The sequence below is a fragment of the Hevea brasiliensis genome, chromosome 5, assembly GCF_030052815.1.
Source record: "Hevea brasiliensis isolate MT/VB/25A 57/8 chromosome 5, ASM3005281v1, whole genome shotgun sequence".
NCBI lineage: Eukaryota > Viridiplantae > Streptophyta > Magnoliopsida > Malpighiales > Euphorbiaceae > Hevea > Hevea brasiliensis.
Genome location: NC_079497.1, coordinates 4,502,441 through 4,528,296, shown reverse-complemented (window position 1 = coordinate 4,528,296; position 25,856 = coordinate 4,502,441). Strand labels below are relative to the sequence as shown.

Here is a 25,856-nt window from a genome sequence, read left to right as displayed (position 1 = left end):
AAAATCCTATTTTCACCCCAAAACTTCTAAAACTTTTTTTTCAAGCCCAAGTTCAAATTAAATTTTTCTCCCCAAAACTTTATAAATTATATTACCATTCAAATAATAACCATATTTAATATTTCTTCAAAAATTAGGGTGTTACAATTCTCTCGCTAAAAATGAATTTCGTCCTCAAAATTTCACACTTAAGGAACTAGAAATTCCAATCCAAAACCACCATACTGCTGAAATTAAACTCTTTTTCTCCATATGATCAAAGTAACTATCATACACCCATCACTTGAACTCAAGAAACAAGACAAAACCTAATGCTCTGATTACTAGAGTCCACTTTAGAACCTATGCTCCCATTTCAGTTCTAGATACTTCTTTTATAATATCTCTCTTTATATTATTATATTGTGCATAGTTAGTCCTTAAACCCATAATCAAATATTTATTCTTAATCTTAGTAGAGCTAGCTACAACTTATCTTATAAACTTAACTATTTATACCTAATAGAATTGTGTTCTCCATAACCTTTATAAATTAAAAACACACCTACCTTAATCTTCAAATAATTAACCACCAATTTATCTAAAACTCTTAAACTGTAGTCTACTTTATGTATGAAAACAACTAACTAATTATTATCCCTTTATAACATCTATTACTATTTCACCATAAGTATAAGATATTTATAGCATGCTATTTTTATAATCTTATGCTCTTCACTTTATACAACTACCACAATTGAGTCATTCCGATAACTGATTGTACATCGTTGTCATCAAACATCAAAATTCATTATTCAAGTCAACATTTGCTATACAAAGCTATACAATAGTCCCATAATCCCCAAAGGATGCAAATTCCTCTTTAATACAGATACCATTATCTCCATAATACTTGTCAAACTATGATTGATACCCCATTTGAAAATTCTATCCATTTCATTATTTCTCACTCTAAAATTTATTACTGATTAAGACTCCAAATTAATTTCCAAGGCATTGATCCCATTACACACAGATATGTATCCTGCTAGATCTGCTGGCATCTCAATTGTATATAATAAACTTTGACAGCCTGAGAGCAATGCTGACATCTTGGGCTCTATAATGACACTGTTGAAGGCCCAAAAGCAATAAAAATACTGGTCATACATAATGGGCAAAGCGGTCCCCAAAGGGCAAATAAGCTGGCATCCACCTAGAAGAGCAAATGCTGACTCCATGAAACTAACTATCCAGTGATGTTGATGCTGATGTTGATGCTAATGCAGACAAATGCAAATGCTGCTGGCATCACTCTAGGGAAGCAATTAAAAATAAACTGGTCATACGCATGTGCAGAGCTAACTCCAAAGGGAGAACCACTTGATATATGCCCCAAAGGCTATGTGTATATCAAGCGCTGTCCCAAAGATAGTATAATGCTAAAATATAAACCCCATCATCAAAGGGCGATCTAACAAGTACATATAATAATGTAACAAGGCTCTTAATTCACCTTAATCATTCATAATCCTCATTAGAACCAACAATTCTTTCTCATCATGTAAGCATAGGACTCCCAATAAAATTCAATGATCACACATTATAACCTCTTCTTATTGCTAACACTCTTATATTCACATATCATATTTGATACCTTCAGAAGACTCGTAGTTCTCTTATAGCACTCCATCAAGATATATGTTCTATAATATAATATTTAAATAAAAATCTCTAGTTACTGATATATCTCATGCTTCTTAATATTTTGAATTTACTAGCATCAACAACCACCATAATTGTCATTTACAATCATAATAACAACATAGTCACGTTGAGCCAATTCCTTCAATAAAATCATTGCCATCAAGTATATCATGATCACATAACTTATATAACTATAATCTTAAAAATATATCATCACCAGACTAATTTAATTTTTCCAACTCGTATTTACTTTCTAGTTCACTCTATCACATATTCACATTTTTACTGTCCATATTATACTTGCCAAGTTTCCACTTTCAAATTTTCTTTCCTTATAATATCCTTCACAAATATATTTTAAAGTCTAATCCTCTCAACTAGGATTCCAAACTCATTCCTTAATTAAAAACAATTTCATAACTAACACACTTCTAATTCAATATAGAGCTTCTAGCTCATAATATCACCTTACTAGACAAAATTCTAACTCTTTAACTATTATCAAAAATTAAAATCTCAATGCTCTATTCATCAACAAGCTCAAAACTGATCTTTTACTTATATCCATATTAACCTAAACATTTTAGCACTTGCCACTCTAAAAACTAATCCCTTTTCCTTTGGGAAGCAATTGATGGTAGAGAAATGCTCAAACAGCATAAGCAATGACACAAAGGACATTTTTCCTTCTCAGTGATGTGTGATAGACAGGATCTTCAGGTAGCTATATCAGTTGTTTCCGGATCAGCACAGGTGAAGTATGCACCAATTAACTCCCCTCAACCTAGCTTCTTTCCAATCGACGGTGCTTAATTTGGTGGAGTTTTCCAACAATAAGAAGAGAGGATAAAGAATTAGAGTAGCTATTATAATTTAATTAGTTTCATAATTAGAGCACATTTGTAATTTATTTTGTTTTTTTTTTTATTAGTTAATTAGATATTATTTTAATTCAATAGTCTAAATAACAATATAAACATAGGTTTTTGGTACTTAATATCCAATCTTCGTTGGATAGACAATTCTCTTATCAATGTATTATTTGAGACAACACCGTGCACTTGTGGACTCAGTCTATTAAAGTCTTCAATATAAAGGCTCAAACAATCCTCCCCTTAAGATAACTTTTAGAATTGAATTAGTCGAATCTATTTTCTCTGCAGTCATATATTTCAAATAGAAAATAAATATTTGCATTATACCTTATTAATTAAGCTAAGTCTCATAAATAATAATCCATATCTTGAAACCAAAAGGTAATTTAGCATACAAATATAGTGATTGACTAATTATATTGATATTCAGGTCTTGAAAAAACATAAAATTTTTATTTGCTATCAATTAATTTTAATCTAAACGTTTTATATTTATACCATTTTTAACAATTATTATTTATATTATCCTTTCGTACTATTCATCACCGGAATTATATTGGATTATTCGAGATATGAAGGTTGGAAAAGAAGGGGGAGAGACGAGGTATTAGAACTCTGAGAAGGAAAAATAGAAAGATTAAAATTAAAATATATTTAATTAATTAATACCATTTTTAACAATTATTATTTATATTATCCTTTAGTACTATTCATTTCCAGAATTATATTGGATTATTTGAGATAAGAAGGTTGGAAAAAAAGGGGGAGAGACGAGGTATTAGAACTCTGAGAAGGAAAAAAAGAAAGATTAAAATTAAAATATATTTAATTAATTAATAATAAAATACTATTTTATTAATTTAAGTCGATTGTTAAAATTTATGCAAATATAAAATTTTAAAAAGTACATAAATAGAATTTGAAAAACTGTTAAAATTAATAATAATATTAGAAAAAAAATGTCTCCCCAATTTAAGTAGAAGCCATTTTAGCTTTGCCACGTTGGAAGCGAGGTCAATGTAGTAATTTTATAACTTTATACATTGAATTCAAGCAAGTAATAGCATGCCCCATTCTCCACAATTTTTTAGCATCTAACTTAAAAGTTATTATAAATTAAGATTTAATTTGTTTTGTAGAAAATAATTTTTATATAAAAAATATTTTTTGTTATTTATTTATAATATCAGACTAATAATTGTATATATCGTGTATATATAAATATTTTCACATTTTAATAAAATTATCAAAGTTTAAAAAATAAAAAATAATTTAGTTTTCTTTATTAAGAAAATATTTTTTTATCAATCTATTCTTTTAAGAAAACGTTAGAAAATATATAAAATATTTTCCGTGAAACAAACGAAACCTAATTTATTAACGCTAGTTCACTGAACAACAATTATAATGAAGAAAGACTTTATCCCACTAAAATATATTTCTCTCACTGTTCACATCGATTATAATTTATTATGAGATAAAACTATACTTGATGAAATAATATATTATTTATAAATTTTATTTTTATGAAACCTGGGAGTATTATCAAATACACCGTTGTAAAAGAAATATGGATATTGAAATTGAAATATTGGTGCATACAAAATGTGCAATGCAGGAAAGGGGTCGGGCTAATTGACAAACTGCGGCCACTATATTTCATATAATCATATATACCGTCTTCAAAAACATATGCATATAAAAATTAATTAAAAGCATCTCCTTATTTAATTAATACTTGCTTGTGGCAATACAGAGAATGTTGAACACCATTATAATTAAATGGTTTTATGGTTGTTTTATGCATGTATGTCTCTCTGATTAATTGCTTTCCCAGGATAACTTCTGAAGATAGTTGACAACACTCTTGTCTAATTGGAAAGCCTTAACTAGAACATCAGGATTAATGGGTGGATTTGACGCAAACAATGCGTTTGCAGTAGTGATAACACCAAGGTTTTGGCTTCTTAGATCTGCAAGGGCAACTGCAAGGAATGTTGAGTCCCCAAAATGAGAAATTATTAGCTACAGTGAGGTTTGGGTTCTTGCAGAACTTCCCGTTGACAAACACTGCATAAAAGAAACGTTATGCATATATCAAAACGGGAAATTAAGGATTTCAGAATAATGGCCTTTATATATAGGAAATACTAAAGCAGAAATTATAACTAAAAACAAGGTTATATGTACCAGTGGTTCATGGGCTTACGGAAACTATATGGGATATACGTATAACTTAGACCTTATTCCTAGATAGCTTGGGTTATTCATTTTGAATCATATGGTTTAAGGGCCTAAAACTTATTTGAGTTAATTGGGCTTAAGTTGTTACATATAAATAACCATGTTCGAACAGCCCAAGATAGGCATTCATTGTTTAATTAAAGTTTAATTCGCCCATCCTATTTAATTGAGTTGATTATATCAGCCAAGGCATTATAGAATGAGATAAGCTGATTATATATTTCAGTTACTTGCCCATTACAAACCTATATGTACAGAAGAAATTAACACTATGTCAAGAAGTGGTATTCTGCCTATGTAATTAATCAGAGTTGTTATAAAAATTGGTAGGTGCTGTGTATGAAAATGTGATAAATTTGATGAAAAAAATAGGGAAAAAAAGAAAAAGACTTAAAATGATATGAAAGAAAGTAATTTAAAAAAGATTTTTAATTTTTAAATATTAATATAGAATTTATCTCAAATGAAGTATATATATGTATCTCAAATGAAGTATATATATGTATTAATATAGAATGGGTAAAAAATAAAAATTTCCATATGTATCTCAAATGGTTGCACTGTCTGCATAGGGTAAGCGGCAGTGCCTAAGGTCAAGCTGAAAGTCAAGGTAAAAGTCAAACATGAGCAGAAAAGTCCATTTTACTCCAAGTCTGCCGAGATTTGCTGAGGGTCTGCTTAACCCTAAGTAGACAGTGCAACCACAAGCTGAAATTTGCTGAAGAAGCTGCTTAGGGTAAGCAGTACCCTAAGCAAACTGCCCAAAACGTGAATAACTTTGCTGACTTGGATATTTCTACACCTCATTTCCTATCCACTCCTTAGCTCTTATTCACTGTTAGGGCAACTTTTTGGGACCATATAAAATCATCATTTTCTAGTTTTTGCCACAAGAGGAAACGGGAAGAAACAAAGAAAAGAAAAAAAATTATAAATAGAGAGAGGAGGAGGATTCCATTTTTCTGAGGGAGGAGCTACTGCAACTATCTTTGGGAGCTTTAGAAATTAGAGTTTTGGGTTCTTCTGCCTGAGTTTTTTTTTTATTTTTAGTTCTCTTATCATGTTTTTCTTTACTTTTCCATCAATCTTTCTTGTAAATACCAATATGAGTGAGTAAACTCTTTGGATTTCAGAGTTGGGGAAATATGTTTTAGATTAATTTGTGGATTTGTACTGGTTATTTCCATATTTTATATAAATATGAGTTTTGATTCCTTCCTTGTGTGCTTGATTTACTTGCCTAATGTTGGTACCCATTGGGTATTGTGTTAATCTTTGATTGAAGGACCGAAAGGTGAAAGTCATTGATAGATAATCAAGAATTGGAACTTAAAATTACCTAGATTTAGAAATAAACTAGGATTTTAAGAGGAATTAATGATTGCTTACAAAACTTAATGGGTTATAAAGTAATCAAATAACATACGAAAGTAGGTTTGGTTATTTTAGAACACACTTTGATTTGCTTGAAAAAGATATCAAAGGAATTTAGAGTCAATCACCTTCAAACTCTATTTTTCCCTAAAAATTTTATTGAGAAAATGCCACCCCCGACATCTGTGAAAGGAGAGAGGAGTTTCCTGGGCCATGTTGTATTTTACAGGAGATTCATCAAGGATTTTTCTAAGATTTCTAAACCTCTTACCAATTTATTGAGTAAAGATGTGGAATTTCATTTTGATACTGATTGTATGAATGCTTTTTGCAGGATAAAGGAAGCTTTGATATATGTTCCTATTATGCAGCCACCTGATTGGTCATTACCTTTTGAGTTGATGTGCGATGCTAGCGATTATGCCATTGGGGCTGTTTTGGGACAAAGGAAAGATAAGAAGGTTTATACAATATATTATGCAAGTAGGACCTTAGATGATGCTCAAATAAATTACTCTACTACAGAGAAAGAGTTTTTGGCAGTGGTATTTATAGTAGATAAATTCAGGTCCTATCTTGTGGGGTCTAAGGTAATAGTGTACACAGACCATGCAGCTATTAAGTATCTCTTTCAGAAAAAAGAGGCCAAACCGAGGTTGATAAGGTGGGTACTGCTCCTTCAAGAGTTTGACTTGGAAATTAAGGACAAGAAAGGAGTAGAAAATGTAGTAGCAAATCATATGTCTAGATTGAGGCAAGAATAAGGAGATAATTTGGGGAGAGAGCTTCCAATAGATGATTATTTTCCTAATGAGCAGCTGTTGGTAATCATGAGTGCAAAAATCCCTTGGTATGCAGATTTCATGAACTATTTGGTGTGTGGAATCCTTCCACCTGATCTAACATGGCAGCAAAATAAGAAATTTCTTTTTGATGTGAGGGATTACGATTGGGAAGAACCATATTTGTTTAAGAGATGTGGAGATGGGTTGATTAGAAGATGTTTAGCTGATGTGGAGATAAGGAATGTTATTAAAGATTTCCATTCTTCACTTTATGGGAGTCATATGAGTGTTACAAAGACTGCAAAAAAAGTTCTTCAAGCAGGGTTCTTTTGGCCACATATGTTTAGAGATGTGAGAAAGTTTGTAAATGCATGTGATAGGTGTCAAAGGATGGGAAATATCTCAAAAAGAGATGAAATGCCCCTCCAAAACATATTGGAAGTGGAACTATTTGATGTGTGGGGCATTGATTTTATGGGACCCTTTCCATCATCCTTTGGACACAAGTACATTTTAGTTGGGGTAGATTATGTGAGCAAATGGGTTGAAGCTATACCATCTCCAACTAATGATGTTAGAGTTATGATCAAATTCCTTGAGAAGTTCAATTTTACAAGATTTGGAACTCTACATGCCATTATAAGTGATGGAGGTTCTCATTTTTGTAACCATTAATTTGAGAGATTATTACAAAAATATGGAGTAAAGCATAAGGTTGCAACACCCTACCATCCACAAACTAGCGGTCAAGTGGAAATCTCAAATAGAGAGTTGAAAAGAATTCTTGAGAAAACAGTGAATAGTTCAAGGAAAGATTGGTCACTAAAGTTAGATGATGCTCTTTGGGCCTATAGGACAGCTTTTAAAATTCCCATTGGCACCACCCCTTTTAGATTGGTTTATGGGAAAGCTTGTCATTTACCTTTAGAGTTGGAGCATAGAGCATATTGGGCCATAAGGACACTGAATTTTGACTTAAAGATTGTAGGAGAAAAAAAGAATGTTGCAATAAAATGAACTTGAGGAACTTAGATTGGATGCTTATGAAAATGCCAAGCTTTACAAGGAAAGAACTAAGAGATGGCATGATAAGCATATTAGGAGGAAAGAATTTCAAGAAGGGGATTTTGTTCTCTTATATAATTCTAGGTTAAAGTTATTTCCCAGAAAATTGAAGTCAAGATGGTCAGGGCCTTACACTGTTACAAAGGTATATCCATATGGAGCTATGGAGATAGGGAATGAAACCTCAGGTACTTTCAAAGTTAATGGGCAGAGATTAAAACATTATATTGTTGGAGAGCCCACACAAAAGGTTGTAAAGGTTTCATGGCTTAGTTCCCCAACTGGGGATATTTAGGTGATTTGGAGTGGAAGGTCAAGCTTAAGACCTTAAACAAGCGCTTCTTGTGAGGCAACCCAAGCGTGTCCTTTTATAGTTTATTAATTTTTCATTTCATTTCATTTTTAGTTTTTACCCTCATAAAACTCAAAAGCGACATTTGTTTATCTTTTGTAGGTCATTCATGAAGATTGGGCAAATTGACACTTGTAGCAAAAAGAAAGAATTGAAAGGGAGCAAGTATAAAGCAATTTCTGCACTTTATCCAGTCCCTGTGAATAGTAACACTTTTAAACTTGTGCTAAACTACTGATATTGAAATCTACTTGATAACACATGTCTGACTTTGTGTCTTTTGTATATTTTTGTGAAATGCAACTTAAGGGAGGATCAATTTTGATTTTTAGGACTGATGTGAGCTTTATTGGAATGCAAAATTAGTATTTGTTGAGTTTTACCTTTTAGTGTATACATAGTTTTTGTAGAATATTAGAATTTGCATGTTTTTGTTTGAGTTACTGTTCACGCTACTGTTCATGCTGCTTAAGAGGTCAATTTTTATATCTTTTCTGCAACTTTTGAATGCTTGGAATTTGTCTCAAATATTATGGAGAATGTGCTTTGGGTATAAGCTTAGGAATAAGACCATTTCATTAGGTTTGCAAAAGGTAATCACAATCCATGCCTAATTTGAGCTATTTGCCTTTCAATTCCCTTATGGTTGTATTATGTTTGATAAGTTTATGAGAGATGATGAGCTAAAATTCTTCAATTTTATGGTGTTTGTGTATTTGAGATTTGCTGAGGGTCATGATAGTATTCCATAGCATTTAGACTATTTTTGATAATTGAAGTCACAAATTTTTCCAGTGTAACACCCCTCACCCGTTTACAATGTAGCCGAGCAAGGCGTGCTACACGGCGTGCCGGAGCACCTAGTCTGTGATTATCTCATTTTCTGAACTCAATTTGATTTAAGAAGTCTTTTATGTAAAATTCATATCATACTAGTTTTATTTTCATAGTTTAATAAAATCAGTGTTTAAAAAAAAATGATAATAAAAATCCAGCAAGGTGCCGTCTGTATTTCAGACAAACTGCCCTTCTAAACCTGTTAAAAATAGTTCAATATGATAATCTCAACCTTCCAACTAATTTTTCAGTCTCAAAATTTCATAATTTCAAAATACAATCCATCATAATTTACATTCATCCAAATACTCTCCATAGGAGTTTAATATGTACAAATTATTACAAACCTTAAAGTTTTATGATATACATATTACATAACAAAATGTCAAAATACAACTGATAGTCATTATACAAGATCCTAAGTCCTACCATGTATGCAGTATAGTGCAGATGACTCTGGACTCCTGTGCAGATCTGATGTCTCACCCGGTCGTAGGTCTGCTGGGCTCCCCAGCTGTGTCTCCAATACCTACGCGTAGCAAAAGCAACGCGTTAAGCAATTCTGCTTAATGGTGCCAAATATAAAGAAATATACACTAAAATAAAATAATTGAATTGTTTATGAATTTATGACATTGATATTCTTTGCAGTTGCTGTTTCTACTTTTATTTGTTAACCTTTCATTTTTGCTAATTTTGGTGGTGCTGTATGTCAATAAACTGAATTTAGCTATTTGAATTTAATAATGTTTAAATTAACTGCCCGTGTAGCCTATACACTGACTAGACTGGATAAACGGATATACTGACACTGGGTAACTAGTACCTCGAGCCGTCACACCATCGATCACAAAGTGTCTCCCGATGTGCAAACAGTGTGGCTAAAAAGCCATATAGTCAATCTGGCGATAAGCCAAGTATAATAACACAATCCGTATAGCCGTAGGCTATTAAAGTCACAGTGCTGCTTAATAAACCATAAAAACACAGTATGGCGTAAAGCCATTTACAGAACAGTTGTTAGAATCCTATTGGCATGCCAACCTATCCAAACTAGTCAGCTAGGCAAACTAGGGTACATTACAAATTAATTTTTTAATTCTTCATTTTTTTAAGTTTACTAGTTATCATGTAATTCACAAGTCAATGTAAATGCTGACCTTTTTTGGTAAAATGGATAAGTTGATTCTAGCATCAACATGTAACAATTTGTAATTCAATATGCTATCAATATAGTGCAATTTACCCTTTTCACAAGTTGGCATTCATTGCCAAATTACTTCAAGCTTCATTGTATGTAAATGTCAAATTTTCAGTTTTAGTGTGCTAGATTGGTCTAGCTTAATGTCCTATTTCTCTTGATTTTTAGCTTCTAGTCAAAGAAGCAAAATTGTAGCACTATGTCTTATTGAATTTTTGGAACAAATTTCAGAACATTCTGAATTGTATAGACCAAGATATGGTCAATTTACTAAAGCTGGATAGAATGCATCTTTAATGCAAAATTTGGTCAATTTTAGGTCAAATTTAGTTCTGGCAGTTTTGGTACCCAAATTTGGGCAAGTAATTTGACTTGGTTCTGGCCATTTCTGGGCTTTAGTGTCTTCATAAGAATTGTAGCTCTATGTCTAAGATTCCCATGGTAAAAATTTCAGGTCATGTGGACCTGTTTTGAGTGAGTTATGGTTATCTTAGTGACTACTATTCATATGGTCAAAAATCTGAGCATGCACTTACTAATTCCAGATTAAGTCATTTTTAAGGTCAGTTTCTAGGCAGAATTTTAGCAACATTTCTACATGAAAGTTGGCCTATTTTATGTCTAGTTTCACCTCCCATTGGCCTCATACCAATTGGGATCACCAATTGTCACTTATGGTTCAATTTACCTACTGCCTTCACAACACAAAATCTACACACAAAGAACACTTCCAAATGACACTTCTCCTCCTCCCAAAACTACAAATATACATTCATAACACTTATATACCATTCATCATATCTCAATCATGTCCATTTGGACAGAATATACAAGTGCTCCATGTACATTATACAACCCTAATTTGCAAAGTTAAATTCAACATAATATACATGAAAACACTTGATTATAACATATACCTCCCAACCATTACTTCACATACACTGCCCTCAATTCATCTTCACCATAATTTATCAAGAAAATTCATGAAACTAAACACTAATTCATAAATTTAAAGGCTGCCAAAAGTGACAGTTTACTAAGATATACAAATTGTTTTCCAAACCTTCAAATTTAAGTACTCAATGTACATATACATGGAAACTAAATTGCTACAACTTTAAAATGACTAAATCAACATTATTTTCCATCCATTAGAGGTAAGAAAAACTCAAGCAACATAGGTTCTCATGGCTGCCAAAATTGAACAATACACCATTAGAATTATATAAAATGCACCAGGTAATGCCCAGGAAAGATGGTGGAGTCACAATGGTCTCACTTAAGTACCACCTCCTTAGACAGGATTTCCTAGACATGCACTTCATACAATCCTAATAGAATCAAACCACTGGTAAGTACCGTCTTCCCATAACACTACCACGATACTAAGGATTTATGCCACGAAGGCATAGATAGACAAAAGTCGCCACCCGGGTAATAACCGGGACATATTCAGTGTTTCTTCCGAGGGTCATGGATGGCAACTTACTCCTTGCAGAGTTTCCACAACCATCATTACCATAGCCCAATGTCTAGGTTCAGATAGTGGGTACGTAAGGGGAAGGTGTTAGGCACCCCTTACGCCTGGTCTAACCTCATTAATTCGAGTGCCAGTCCTCTACTAATGTTTCTAGAAGTCTTGTTTATTATTCCTTTATTAAACTTTATCCTAAAAAAAATACAATTCTAATCCTACACACGCAAGTAATTCACAAAAGGGTTATTGTTTACACACAATTTTCATGCACAAGTAATTCCTATCTATGGGGTTGCTAATTATTTAAATGATATTTACCAGATGACTAAAATTAATTTATTATTGAGAATTTAATTTACAAATAAATTCAATTTCAAATAACCCTATGTTTCTATTTAATCTAATTAATTAATTTTCACCAAGTTACCCTAAGGATAATTGAACTAAGTTAATTATGTACATGTGTAATTTATTCTAATATCACATAAGGCCCAAACAATCACAACCTAATAAAGATTTCTAACATGCAAATTTATTTTACAATTACCAAATATTAAATAAAATTTATTTACATGCCAATGTTAGTTTAATTTACAAATAAGATTAATTTTAATTTACAAAGTATTTATTTAAATTAATTACATGCAAAAGTCAGTTAAATTAAAAACAAGGTTAATTTTAATTTACCAAATAAAAGTTCTATTATTACTACAATTTCATGCCAATGGTTATTCGATAAGTTTAGAGTTACTTACCTGTTGGTAAATGTAGTTGCCATTGGGGCAAGCTACCCTTAAAAAAGGGTCTTCTCTTCTAGTATGGCAATGATATCCCTGGCTTACTCCCGTTTAGCTCCATATAAGCTCCGCGCAAATGCCCTCTTTGGTACTTACCTTAGGGCTACTTACCAATTTTGTTTGTAAATAAAAAATAAAGAAAATAAAGAAAAATAATAAAAGTACGAGAGACAGAAATAAACATGTGCAGAGTTGTGTATCTTCTCAAATTAAATATGATTACATGATCTATATGAACATATAAAATAAATTGAAGACAAAGAGCATAGAATTAAAATATTGTATGGCATAGATCTTGAAAAGAAAACAATAAAAACTGACCTTCCAGAAATCTTGTATGAAAATCTTCTTGAAGAAAAGAAAAAAATAAGGAAGAACTCAAAGAGTCTTGAATATCTCTAAATTTCTTATAGCTCTGAATTTTCTCTTCCTCTTTCCTCCCATCATCCCCTTCTTCCCTTCTCTAGTAGGGTATTTATAGGGTTTTGGGAGAGAGATGTGATAGGGTTTGGAGTCTTAGGATGATAAAGTTTAGATGACTTAAACAACTACAATTGCAGAATTCGAATAAGACTGGGATATGGGTGAGGTGTTTCAACCAATAGGAAGACAGGAAAAAATGGAAGGCACCAATAGGGAATGAGGAAGAGGTGTGGTAAGATTTGGAGTCTTAGGGTGATAAAGTTTAGATGACTTAAACAACTACGATTGCAGAATTCAAATAAGACTGGGATATGGGTGAGGTGTTTCAACCAATAGGAAGACAGGAAAAAATGGAAGGCACCAATAGGGAGTGAGGAAGAGAGTGGGGCCAAGGAGGAGAGAGATATTTTGTTATTTTAATTTTTAGAAAATAATTAAATGGGTCCTATTTAAAATTCCTAACTAGGCTTTCTTAGGCCCATAGAGCCCAATTAAACTTAATTAGATCCATTTAAGAACTACCCATATTAAATTTAAACAAAATAAAATTTTATTTAAATTTAATTAAATTAATTTTCCAAAACTTTATTATTATTTTTATTTTTTCAAGATCATGCCACGGAATTAATAATTCAGCTCCATGCCTCCAATTACATCTTACAGTCACATAATTTTTCATCATCGGGTTTCCCACAACCTCAATGCACATGTTCATCATAAAATAAGGGTCTACAGTTTGCCCCCCACTTTGGCGAAAGTTGAAATCAATGCGAAAGCATTGCTCAAGTTTCGTCAAAGTGAAACTCAAATTTCTAATAACTATGAAACATTGGCTATGAGGATCAAGTATATCTTGCTCGGTCGACATACTCTATGTTATGAGACTAGCTACGGTCTCATAACAGTAATAATTGTGTCATGTGAAAAATGAGTGTATCTTGCTCTGTCGATACACTCTGCGTCATGAGACTAGCTACGGTCTCATAACAGTGATAACTGTGTCATGTGAAAATTGAGTGCATCTTGCTCTATCGATACACTCTGTGTCATGAGACTAGCTACGGTCTCATAACAATGGCAACTGTGTGATTTGAAATGTTGTGGATTCGTATTTAGGACCGTAGTCCTAAACTACCTACGTATCCCCCTCATTATCCTGAGGAAGAATCAGACCCACTCGTAGTTCGACACTTGAAACTATGGTGATGCATGTTCTTCTACGCCTTACACACCTACAGGTGACATGTTGATGCGTGTTCTTCTATGCCTTACACAACTATGCCTTATGACCTAAACAACGTCTAAGGACTTACCAAAAAATATCTATCATGAAATGTTGTGGGTTCGTATTTAGGACCACAATCCTAAACTACCTACGTATCCCCATTGCTATCCTGAGGAAGAATCAGACCCCCTCGTTGTTCGACAATTGAAACTGTGGTGATGCATATTATTCTACGCCTTACACACCCACAGGTGACATGTTGATGCATGTTCTTCTATGCCTTACACAACTATGTCATTCGCCCTAAACAACATCTAAGGACTTATGAAAAAATATTTATTTCATGACTTGAAAAAAAAAATTAGGAAGACTGGGTCTCAAAATTCTCTCTGATTTTTATGCTTCCTGTATGCTACTTCCTATCATGGGCATGCTGATTTTGCTAGAGATTCTAAAAAAACTTAGTCCTTTGGGGGACCTATTTTTGCAAAAACTTTCTTATAACCTCAAAATTTTTAAGAAGAACTGTTCACCAAAAAAGACTTCCTCAAGGTCACAATACAATTTCCCTCTAATTTTTCTTTTTCTTCCCTCCCCCATGCTTCATTATTCTACAGCTATTTCAAAACTTTTTCTGCCTTGGCTCCTTTATCTTCCATGAACTCAATTCTTTGTGCTCTAACTTTTGCCTGAAATGCTCTTTCGAGTTTTCATTTCAGCGAGCTTGCTCTAACTTTTGCCTAAGCGGCCCTTTCAGGTTTTCCACTTAGCGAGCTCTTTTTTTTCTTTTCTTTTTCTTGTTCTTTTTCTCTCTCTTTTTTTTTTTATTAGACAATCACCAGGATATTCATATCAAGCACCTATTCTAACATGCTCATAAGGCAATAGGTTAAATCAAAATAATGTAGTTCACTTACTTAATCTTTTGATGTATCCCTCAAGACACAAACATTCACAATCATAATTAAATAAAACCTATTCCTGGTTAATGCAATAAAAACTTCTTTATTTATTCAGGTACACCATTACTCCCTCTTACATTTAGTTTTGCCAAATTTCTAACCTTTCAAAGTTATAAATAAGCTTTATAACCTGCCGAATGGCCTTTTCAGGTTTTCCATCCAGATCTTCTCTCATCTTTCCTTTTGCCTAGACTGCCTTTTGCAGCTTTTCAATCTAGCATTTTTCTTTTCTTTTCTTTTCTTGTTTTCTTTGACTCTTACTTTTGCCTAGACCGCCTTTTATAGGATTTCAGCCTAGCGGGCCTGTCTCACACAAAGTACCATTTAAGCCTGTCTAAATTGACTGGTTCTTGAAATTCATTCCCATCCAGGTCTGATATTCTTACAGTAGCAAGATCTTTTTAACTATGTGTGGACCATCCTAGTTTGGCTTAAACTTTCCTCTTGGATCAAAAAGGACGGGCCGAGCTTGTTTCAAAACCATGTCTCCCTCTTTGATCTTTCTTGGCTTCACCTTCCTCTGATAAGCCTACATATGATACAAGGCTCACATCCTCTTTTCATCAATCAAAACTCGTTCTTCATATCTCTTATAGGCCCACTCATTTTCTAAGATCTTAGCTTTTAGCATCACTCTTAAGGACCTGACTTCTTACTTAATGAATAGCATTGCTTTAGTTCCATACACTAAAGAGAATAGAGTTGCCCCTGTGGATGTCCTTGCAGTACTACGATAACCTTAAAGAACATAAAGGAGTTTTTTAGGCCAATCCTTCTATGTTTCGAACATTTTTTTTTTCAACTAGAACCTTTCCATTTATATGGGGACCACACATTCCTGCATGTACTTCTTTCATTATTTGCTCAGCCTATTTTTCTATCACACATAAGAGTTTGTAGAATTGCCCCCCAACTAAAGTAAATTGAGTGGCTAATCTATGAATTATTGCTCTATCTCTTTTATAGGCTTATTGAGAGTATTCTCTCACTTCCAGAGACCTCCTTATGTCTTCATATCATTTTCCTTCTCTCTCTAGGTCCACATGTGCTGCTATTAATCCTTCATAGCATGAAATTTTACTCCTCATTAGGATAACTAGCTAAGTCAACTTTTGATCACTCTTTCCCTATGGGGACACCAGCGTGGCTTGGGAATCGGCCATCTGATTTTAAGCTCGAGGCATATGCTTCTTGGTACTTTGTTAACAAGGCTATAAATTTATCTCTTTCTTCTTAGGTTAAATCTTCAGCTAACTTAATGTCTTTAGGATTATTTGGTGTACCCAAATTAATAGAGATTGATTTTGATGCATTAATAGAAATAAATTCTAAGTGGTTATGAATGCCATGCATACGCCTATTAGAATAAATATCAAACAAGTAAGCAAAAGGACTGGTCATGTTATTGATCTTTGCCTCAAAATCTTTATCAAGTACATCAGAATTGGAAACATCAGTATCAATACTGTGAGCATTACAAAAGACAGACTCAAACTTAGGGGTGTAGCTTTAGGTGGTTGGCTTTCCATGCAGTCCTTAGATTAATGGTGCTGATTTTCTACTTTAGCTCTTTCACATGTGGTAACCCTTAATTATATGTTCAGGTAATTGCCCCCTCTTTCAGGGACTTAGGAGGCTTTGGTTCTTCTTTCTCTTCAGTTGGCTCATAGCCCTAACCATAACTCGTCATCTGCCCCTTCATCTCAAGAAAAGTCACCAGGCCATCTATACTTTTTCCTAGGCCCATGCTAGAAAAAAACTTCATCCCTTTCTTCATAGTAGCCACTTTTAGATCCATCTAGTTTTCATAGATCCTAATAACTTGAAAATCAGACACTAGTGGAACTGAACCATCTAGTTGTAATGCAACTATCTCCTCATCAGAATCAGTCCAGACATTCAAAGGACCCTCATCATAGCTAGAATTATCACAAATGCCAACAACCATTACAGACTGAGGTTCATTGGGCTTTTGGATGGGTTGGACAAAGTCAATAATTCTGTTAGGGTTATTTGGGATGATGGAGATCATGTAGAGACCTGGTGTAGGTGGAAATTTTAGCTAGGCATGGGGCTTTTAGGTTAATTTTCTGGGTCAATTATCCTTTTGGCATCAATTAGGTCTTAGATATCATACTTAAGTTGAAAGCATCAGTCGGTGTCATGACTGTGGGCTTGGTAGAACCGGCAACATTGGTTGATATCATAGCTAGGTGAGAGTGGATTTGGTAGTGGTCTGGGTGCTAAGAGCTATAGGAGGTCTTGAACTTTGGGACACTCCAAAACTTCCGATAAGGGTTGGTTGAATTGGAAAAAATCTCCTTGGGGTGTGAGACACAGTTTGAACCTCAATAATTTTAATGCCACTTAATTGGCCTACCTCGAGGCATCTTTCTAAAGTTGACCACAATTGTCTCTTCTAGCTCAAACATCTTGGTGTTCAATATTTCATCAAGCACGGCCATAGTTTCTTTTATCTTAAGTAGTGCAGGTGAAATCCTTACTAGTCTCTTCCCTTTCCTAACCCAAGTGACCTAATTGGAAGTCTCTTTAGTGTGTTTTGAGGCTATGTTTGCTAAAAAAAAATAGGATTTAAGGGTTAACCTAAGCATGCTATGTACATGAATGCAATGCATGAATGGATTTTTTTTTTTCCTTTACTTTTACAAAACCAAAACCAAACCATATCAATAGAACCAAAAATGAACCAAAACTAGACCATATAAACTGAACTAAAATCAGACCAAAGACTGACTCAAAACCGAAAAAAAATCTCCAGAACTGAATCTTCACCCACTTATACCTTCAACTCTCACGTGCAAGGTAATAAAAAATTCTATCCTAGGCTATGGTACACTGGACACACCAATAGGGGGTGGTCCAGGATGATCCTTCCCTCACAAACAAAGGATTTATATCCTTAAAGTGTAACCATAAGTAAGCATCCTCTTGCTTAACACGGGTTTTGAAATGGACTTGGGCCTATACACACATTGGGTTTATGCATAGGCCTAGGTTCATCTCAACTATCACTAGAACTTATGGTTTGAATAGTAAGGATACGAATCCAGCACAACAAAAATCTATAGGGTACCTAGGGTTGAAATCTATGGCTCATGGGCTTTATTGGGTAGGAAAAGGGTCACCCATGCGAGAGCTTGTCCATTAAGCACAACGGCCGGAGCTGTGGCTCTTTTATATACTCGAAGGTACGAGCATGGGGTGCTAGCATTCACCAATTCGTCATAGCTCGAGTAGAACCATGGTCTCCTTGGCAAGTACTAACGAGGCTAAAAGGGTAAGGGTGATCCGTGTGATAGTGTAGTGCAATGCAAAAAGTTTAACAAAGGAATAATATTAGACTAATAGAAACATGTTGGAGTAACTATCCATTTAGTCCCCAGTAGAGTCGCCAAACTGTAGGGGTGGGGGGCCGTGAGGTGAAATATCATCCATTAGAATTATATAAAATGCACCAGGTCATGCCCAGGAAAGATGGTGGAGTCACAATGGTCTCACTTAAGTACCACTTCCTTAGACAGCATTTCCTAGACATGCACTTCATACAATCCTAATAGAATCAAACCACTTTGGTAATCCGTCTTCCCATAACACTACCACGGTACTAAGGATTTATGCCACGAAGGCATAGATAGAGAGTCGCCACGGGTAATAACCCGACATATTCAGTGTTTCTTCCGAGGGTCATGGATGGCAACTTACTCCTTGCAGAGTTTCCACAACCATCATTACCATAGCCCAATGTCTAGGTTCGGGATAGTGGGTACGTAAGGGGAAGGTGTTAGGCACCCCTTACGCCTGGTCTAACCTCGTTAATTCGAGTGCCAGTCCTCTACTAATGTTTCTAGAAGTCTTGTTTATTATTCCTTTATTAAACTTTATCCTAAAAAAATGCAATTCTAATCCTACACACGCAAGTAATTCACAAAAGGGTTATTGTTTACACACAATTTTCATGCACAAGTAATTCCTATCTATGGGGTTGCTAATTATTTAAATGATATTTACCAGATGACTAAAATTAATTTATTATTGAGAATTTAATTTACAAATAAATTCAATTTCAAATAACCCTATGTTTCTATTTAATCTAATTAATTAATTTTCACCAAGTTACCCTAAGGATAATTGAACTAAGTTAATTATGTACATGTGTAATTTATTCTAATATCACATAAGGCCCAAACAATCACAACCTAATAAAGATTTCTAACATGCAAATTTATTTTACAATTACCAAATATTAAATAAAATTTATTTACATGCCAATGTTAGTTTAATTTACAAACAAGATTAATTTTAATTTACAAAGTATTTATTTACATTAATTACATGCAAAAGTCAGTTAAATTAAAAACAAGGTTAATTTTAATTTACCAAATAAAAGTTCTATTATTACTACAATTTCATGCCAATGGTTATTCGATAAGTTTAGAGTTACTTACCTGTTGGTAAATGCAGTTGCCATTGGGGCAAGCTACCCTTAAAAAAGGGTCTTCTCTTCTAGTATGACAATGATATCCCTGGCTTACTCCCGTTTAGCTCCATATAAGCTCCGCGCAAATGCCCTCTTTGGTACTTACCTTAGGGCTACTTACCAATTTTGTTTGTAAATAAAAAAATAAAGAAAATAAAGAAAAATAATAAAAGTACGAGAGACAAAAACTAAACATGTGCAGAGTTGTGTATCTCCTCAAATTAAATATAATTACATGATCTATATGAACATATAAAATAAATTGAAGACAAAGAGCATAGAATTAAAATATTGTATGGCATAGATCTTGAAAAGAAAACAATAAAAACTGACCTTCCAGAAATCTTGTATGAAAATCTTCTTGAAGAAAAGAAAAAATAAGGAAGAACTCAAAGAGTCTTGAATATCTCTAAATTTCTTATAGCTCTGAATTTTCTCTTCCTCTTTCCTCCCATCATCCCCTTCTTCCCTTCTCTAGTAGGGTATTTATAAGGTTTTGGGAGAGAGGTGTGATAGGGTTTGGAGTCTTAGGATGATAAAGTTTAGATGACTTAAACAACTACAATTGCAGAATTCGAATAAGACTGGGATATGGGTGAGGTGTTTCAACCAATAGGAAGACAGGAAAAAATGGAAGGCACCAATAGGGAATGAGGAAGAGGTGTGGTAGGATTTGGAGTCTTAGGGTGATAAAGTTTAGATGACTTAAACAACTACGATTGCAGAATTCGAATAAGACTGGGATATGGGTGAGGTGTTTCAACCAATAGGAAGACAGGAAAAAATGGAAGGCACCAATAGGGAGTGAGGAAGAGAGTGGGGCCAAGGAGGAGAGAGATATTTTGTTATTTTAATTTTTAGAAAATAATTAAATGGGTCCTATTTAAAATTTCTAACTAGGCTTTCTTAGGCCCATAGAGCCCAATTAAACTTAATTAGATCCATTTAAGAACTCAACTCAACTCAACTCAACTCAACTAAGCCTTTATCCCAAAAATTTGGGGTCGGCTATATGGATTCGCTTTTTCCACTCTGAACGATTTTGGGTTAAATCCTCAGAAATGTGTAATGCTTCTAAGTCATGCTGCACTACTCTACTCCAAGTCAATTTAGGTCTACCCCTTTTTTTCTTTCTATCCTCTAGCCTAATGTGCTCTACTTATTTAACTGGAGCCTCCGTATGTCTACGCTTTACATGACCAAACCACCTCAATCTCCCTTCTCTCAACTTATCTTCAATTGGCACCACTCCTACCTTTTCTCTAATACTTTCATTACGGATTTTATCTAGTCTAGTATGGCCACTCATCCACCTTAACATTCTCATCTCTGCAACTCTTATCTTAGATGCATACGACTCTTTCAGTGCCCAACACTCACTACCATATAGCATAGCCGGTCGTATGGTCATGCGGTAAAATTTTCCTTTTAATTTATTGGGAATCTTACGATCACATAAAACTCCCGTGGCACGTCTCCACTTCAACCATCCGGCTTTAATCCTATGACTAACATCCTCCTCACATCCCCCATCTACTTGAAGAACTGAGCCTAGATATTTAAAGTGATTACTTTGGGACAGTGCCACTCTATTCAAACTAACTCCTTCCTTATCACCAATTTGGCCTTCACTGAACTTGCAATGCATGTATTCTGTCTTCGTTCTACTTAACTTAAAACCCTTTGACTCTAGAGTACTTCTCCAAAGTTCTAGCTTCCTATTGACTCCTTCTTGTGTCTCATCTATCAGAACAATATCATCCGCAAACATCATGCACCAAGGAATACTCTCTTGTATATGTTTCGTCAGTTCATCTAAAACTAATGTAAAAAGGTAAGGGCTTATGGCTGATCCTTGGTGTAATCCAATTGAGATCGGAAAATCTCTTGTGTCCCCTCCCACTGTGCGCACAATAGTAGTTGCTCCTTCATACATATCTTTCAATACTTGTATGTACCTAATAGATACCCTCTTTTGTTCTAACGCATTCCATAAGACCTCTCTTGGAACACTATCATAAGCCTTCTCCAAATCAATAAAAACCATGTGTAGATCTTTCTTCCCATCTCTATATTTCTCCATCAAGCTTCTAATGAGAAAGATTGCTTCCATAGTTGAACGACCAGGCATGAAACCAAATTGATTGAGAGAGATAGAAGTATCATGACGTAGCCGATGCTCCACAACTCTCTCCCACAACTTCATAGTATGGCTCATGAGTTTAATTCCCCTATAGTTTGAGCAACTCTGTATGTCTCCCTTATTTTTAAAAATAGGTACTAAAATACTCTTCATCCATTCATCATGCATTTTCTTTGAGTTTAGAATCTTATTAAATAATTTAGTTAACCATGCCACTCCCATATCTCCCAAATACTTCCACACTTCAATTGGTATTTCATCGGGTCCACAGGCTTTACCTACTTTCATTCTCTTAAGTGCTTCCTTTACTTCTAAAGATCTAATCCTTCTAGTATAATTTACATTCTTTTCTATTGTTCTATAATCTATATTCACGCTATTTCCATTTTGACTATTATTAAAGAGATCATTAAAATAATTTCTCCATCTTTCTTTAATGTCCTCATCTTTCACCAACACTTTTCCTTCTTTATCCTTAATGCACCTAACTTGATTGAGATCTTGACATTTCCTTTCTCTACTCCTTGCTAATCTATAAATATCTTTCTCCCCTTCTTTAGTTCCAAGTTTCTCATATAACTTTTCAAAGGCCTGTGCTCTTGCTTGGCTAACTGCCTTTTTTGCCTCTTTCTTTGCTATCTTGTACTGTTCATATGCCTCATTATCTTGTACTGTAGATCCATTTAAGAACTACCCATATTAAATTAAAAAAAAATAAAATTTTATTTAAATTTAATTAAATTAATTTTCCCAAAACTTTATTATTATTTTTATTTTTTCAAGATCATGCCACGGAATTAATAATTCAGCTCCATGCCTCCAATTACATCTTACAGTCATATAATTTTTCATCATCGGGTTTCCCACAGCCTCAATGCACATGTTCATCATAAAATAAGGGTCTACACATAACTCAATAAATTCTTCCATTCTCTTCACCATTCAACTCACCGCAACCTAAGCATGAAGTTTACTAAAGCAAGGAAGGAGATTTAGACACTTACTTCTTTTGGAGCTTGCTAAAAACTCACTAAACTTCCTTCTTTTTGCTCCAAGTATGCTGCCCAAGGTGTGTAGACAAGGTTTAGTGAAGAGAAGTGTGAGAACCATGGCTTGATGATGGGTTGATGAAGCTTGCAATGTGTGCGGCCATGGAGGTTTTGGTTGAGAGCTCCATTTCAGCAAGAAGAAGATTGCAGAAGAAGATGATGAAATGAGTGGGATCTGCTGTCCCAAAGTCCCATATGTGTCCCAAATTAGGAGTTAGTGGAGCACTTAGGTTAGTTTTATTGTTTAATTATTCAAAGTTTCATTATTTGCACATTTACCTCATTTCTTTCATTATTTATATAATGTATCACAATTTAATTTTTCATGATATTTTCAAAGTGTAATACCATTTATTTTTAAGGGACATTGAGGTCAAAAGGCAACTCTAGGTGTCAAATGACTCAAATGTCCTGCTTCGGGTTGTATTTTCCATTTTTCGGTAACACCGATTTTTGTCCATTTCTCGATTTTTCGTTTTTCTTTATACTACTTTATTAATTTTTCTTTGATATTTCTAGTGTTAATTACATTTTAATAAACCTTTAATTATGTCTCAAAATTTAATTCTGAGAGTTCTCCGTAGTCCTGGGGTAGGCAATTGCCTTCGCCGTAACTTCCCGGTGCGGTCACCCATCGCTACGGTGTCGGCTCGTTTAACCTAGTTTCATTTCTCTCTTTCATTTTTCTTTAATTTTTCTTGTATTTTTTTTATTTATTTCATCATTATATGTCTGTTCATTATCACTGAAGTGTAGTTCTAGACATCCTGACTTGCCCAAACTGACATTAGGTCACCGGAGCAACAGAACGTACAGAACATGTACAGGGAGGATGTTACAGCTCTTCCCTTCTAAATAAAAATTTCATCCTCGAAATTTACCTAATGTGAAGAGCTGAGGAAACTGTTGCCTCATTGTTTCCTCGCTCTCCCATGTTGCCTCTTCCATGCTATGGTGCCTCCATAGGATTTTCACTAGTGGAATTGTCTTGTTTCTGAGCTCTATTACCTCTCATGCCAAGATTTTAATCGGTTCTTCTTCATATGTCAGGTCAGGTTGTACAATAATTTCTTCTGCTGAGATGACATGTGAACGATCTGATCTGTATCTTATGAGCATCGAGACATGGAACACATTATGTATCTTGTCCAGCTCAGGTGGTAAGGCTAATCTGTAGGCTACTAGTCCCACACGTTCAATAACTTCATATGGGCCAATAATCCTAGGGCTTAATTTTTCCTTTTTCCCGAATCTCAACACTTTCTTCCACGGTGATACTTTGAGAAATACCTTCTCGCCAACTTCATACTCAATGTCCTTTCTTTTCAAGTCAGCATAAGATTTACATCGATGCAGGCAACTTTCAAATTGGCCTTTATCGCTTTACCTTTTCCTCTGCTTTATCGTGTCCGCCCCACTAGCTTATCTTCACCCAATTCAGTCCAATATACAAGTGTTCTGCATTTTCTCCTGTACAGTGCTTCATAGGTGCCATTTGTATGCTAGCTTGATAGCTATTATTGTATGCAAATTCTGCCAGTGGAAGGTATCTATCCCAACTTCCCTCAAACTCAATAACACAACTCCCCAGCATATCCTCGAGGACCTATCACATATGTTCGGTTATTATTATCATTATCAGTTCAATTTATTGTTTACAATAACTCAATGAGTTTCAAAATTTACTTGGATTATTCTTTCTGACTGTCCATCCGTCTGAGGATGAAAAGTCGTACTAAAATGGAGTTGTGTGCCCAAGGATTCTTATAATTTCTTCCAAAATATAGATGTAAACCTCAGGTCTCTATCAGATATAATGGAAAGCAGAATTTCATGTAGTCTAACTATCTCACTAATATACAATTCTGCTAGCTTTTCCATTGAGTAGTCAGTTTTGACTGGCAGAAAATGTGCTGATTTGGTCAACCTATCCACAATCACCCATACTGCATCATGCTTCTTCTGAGTGAGAGGTAGACCACTGATAAAGTCCATAGTGACTCGGTCCCATTTCCATTCAGGTATATTTATAGGCTATAACAAACATTATGAAACTTGATGTTCTGCTTTGACTTGCTAACATGTCAAGCATCTAGTTACATAGTCAGCTATGTCCTTCTTCATACCCAGCCACCAGTATCGAAGTTTCAGGTCATGGTACATTTTTGTGCTTCCTGGGTGCATAGCATACACACTGTTATGTGCTTCTCTCAGAACACTAGTTTTCAACTCTTTATCATCTGGTACACACACTCTCTTTATAATACAGGCAACCATTATCTTTTACTTCATATTCAGTTTCCTTTCCCTTAGTGATTTTGCCTATAACAGCCATTAATTTCTCATCTATCTTCTGCCCATCCTATATCTGTTGTAACAGATTCGGCTTCACTTGCAACTAAGCCAAAATAACTTCGTCATGAGTTAAGGACAGTTGGGCATTCAGAGATCTTAATGCTACAATAGATTTTCTGCTTAAGGCATAAGCGACTACGTTTGCCTTCCTAGGGTGGTAGTCAATCACACAATCATAATTTTTTAGGAATTCAACCCATCGCCTCTGTCTCAAATTAAGTTCCTTCTGGGTTGGCAGATACTTCAGACTCTTTTGGTCTATGTATATATAGCATTTTTCTCCATACAAGTAATGCCTCCACGTCTTCAATGCGAAGATAATTGCTCTTAACTCCAAATCATGAGTAGGGTAATTCTTTTCATGTGGCCTTAACTGCTTGGAAGCATATGCAACCACTTTTCTCTTCTTGCATGAGTACACACCCTAACCCATTATGTAAGACATCAGTATAGACTACAAAGTCTTTTCCTGACACTGGCTGTGTTAACACTGGTGCCTCTGTCAACA

At 34.4% G+C, this 25,856-nt stretch overlaps 1 pseudogene; it reads right to left on the bottom strand.

Moving 5' to 3' along the window:
• Positions 1 to 4,382: 4,382 nt before the first annotated feature.
• Positions 4,383 to 25,856, bottom strand: part of LOC131180043 (germin-like protein subfamily 1 member 14) — a 63,567-nt pseudogene continuing 42,093 nt past the window's right edge.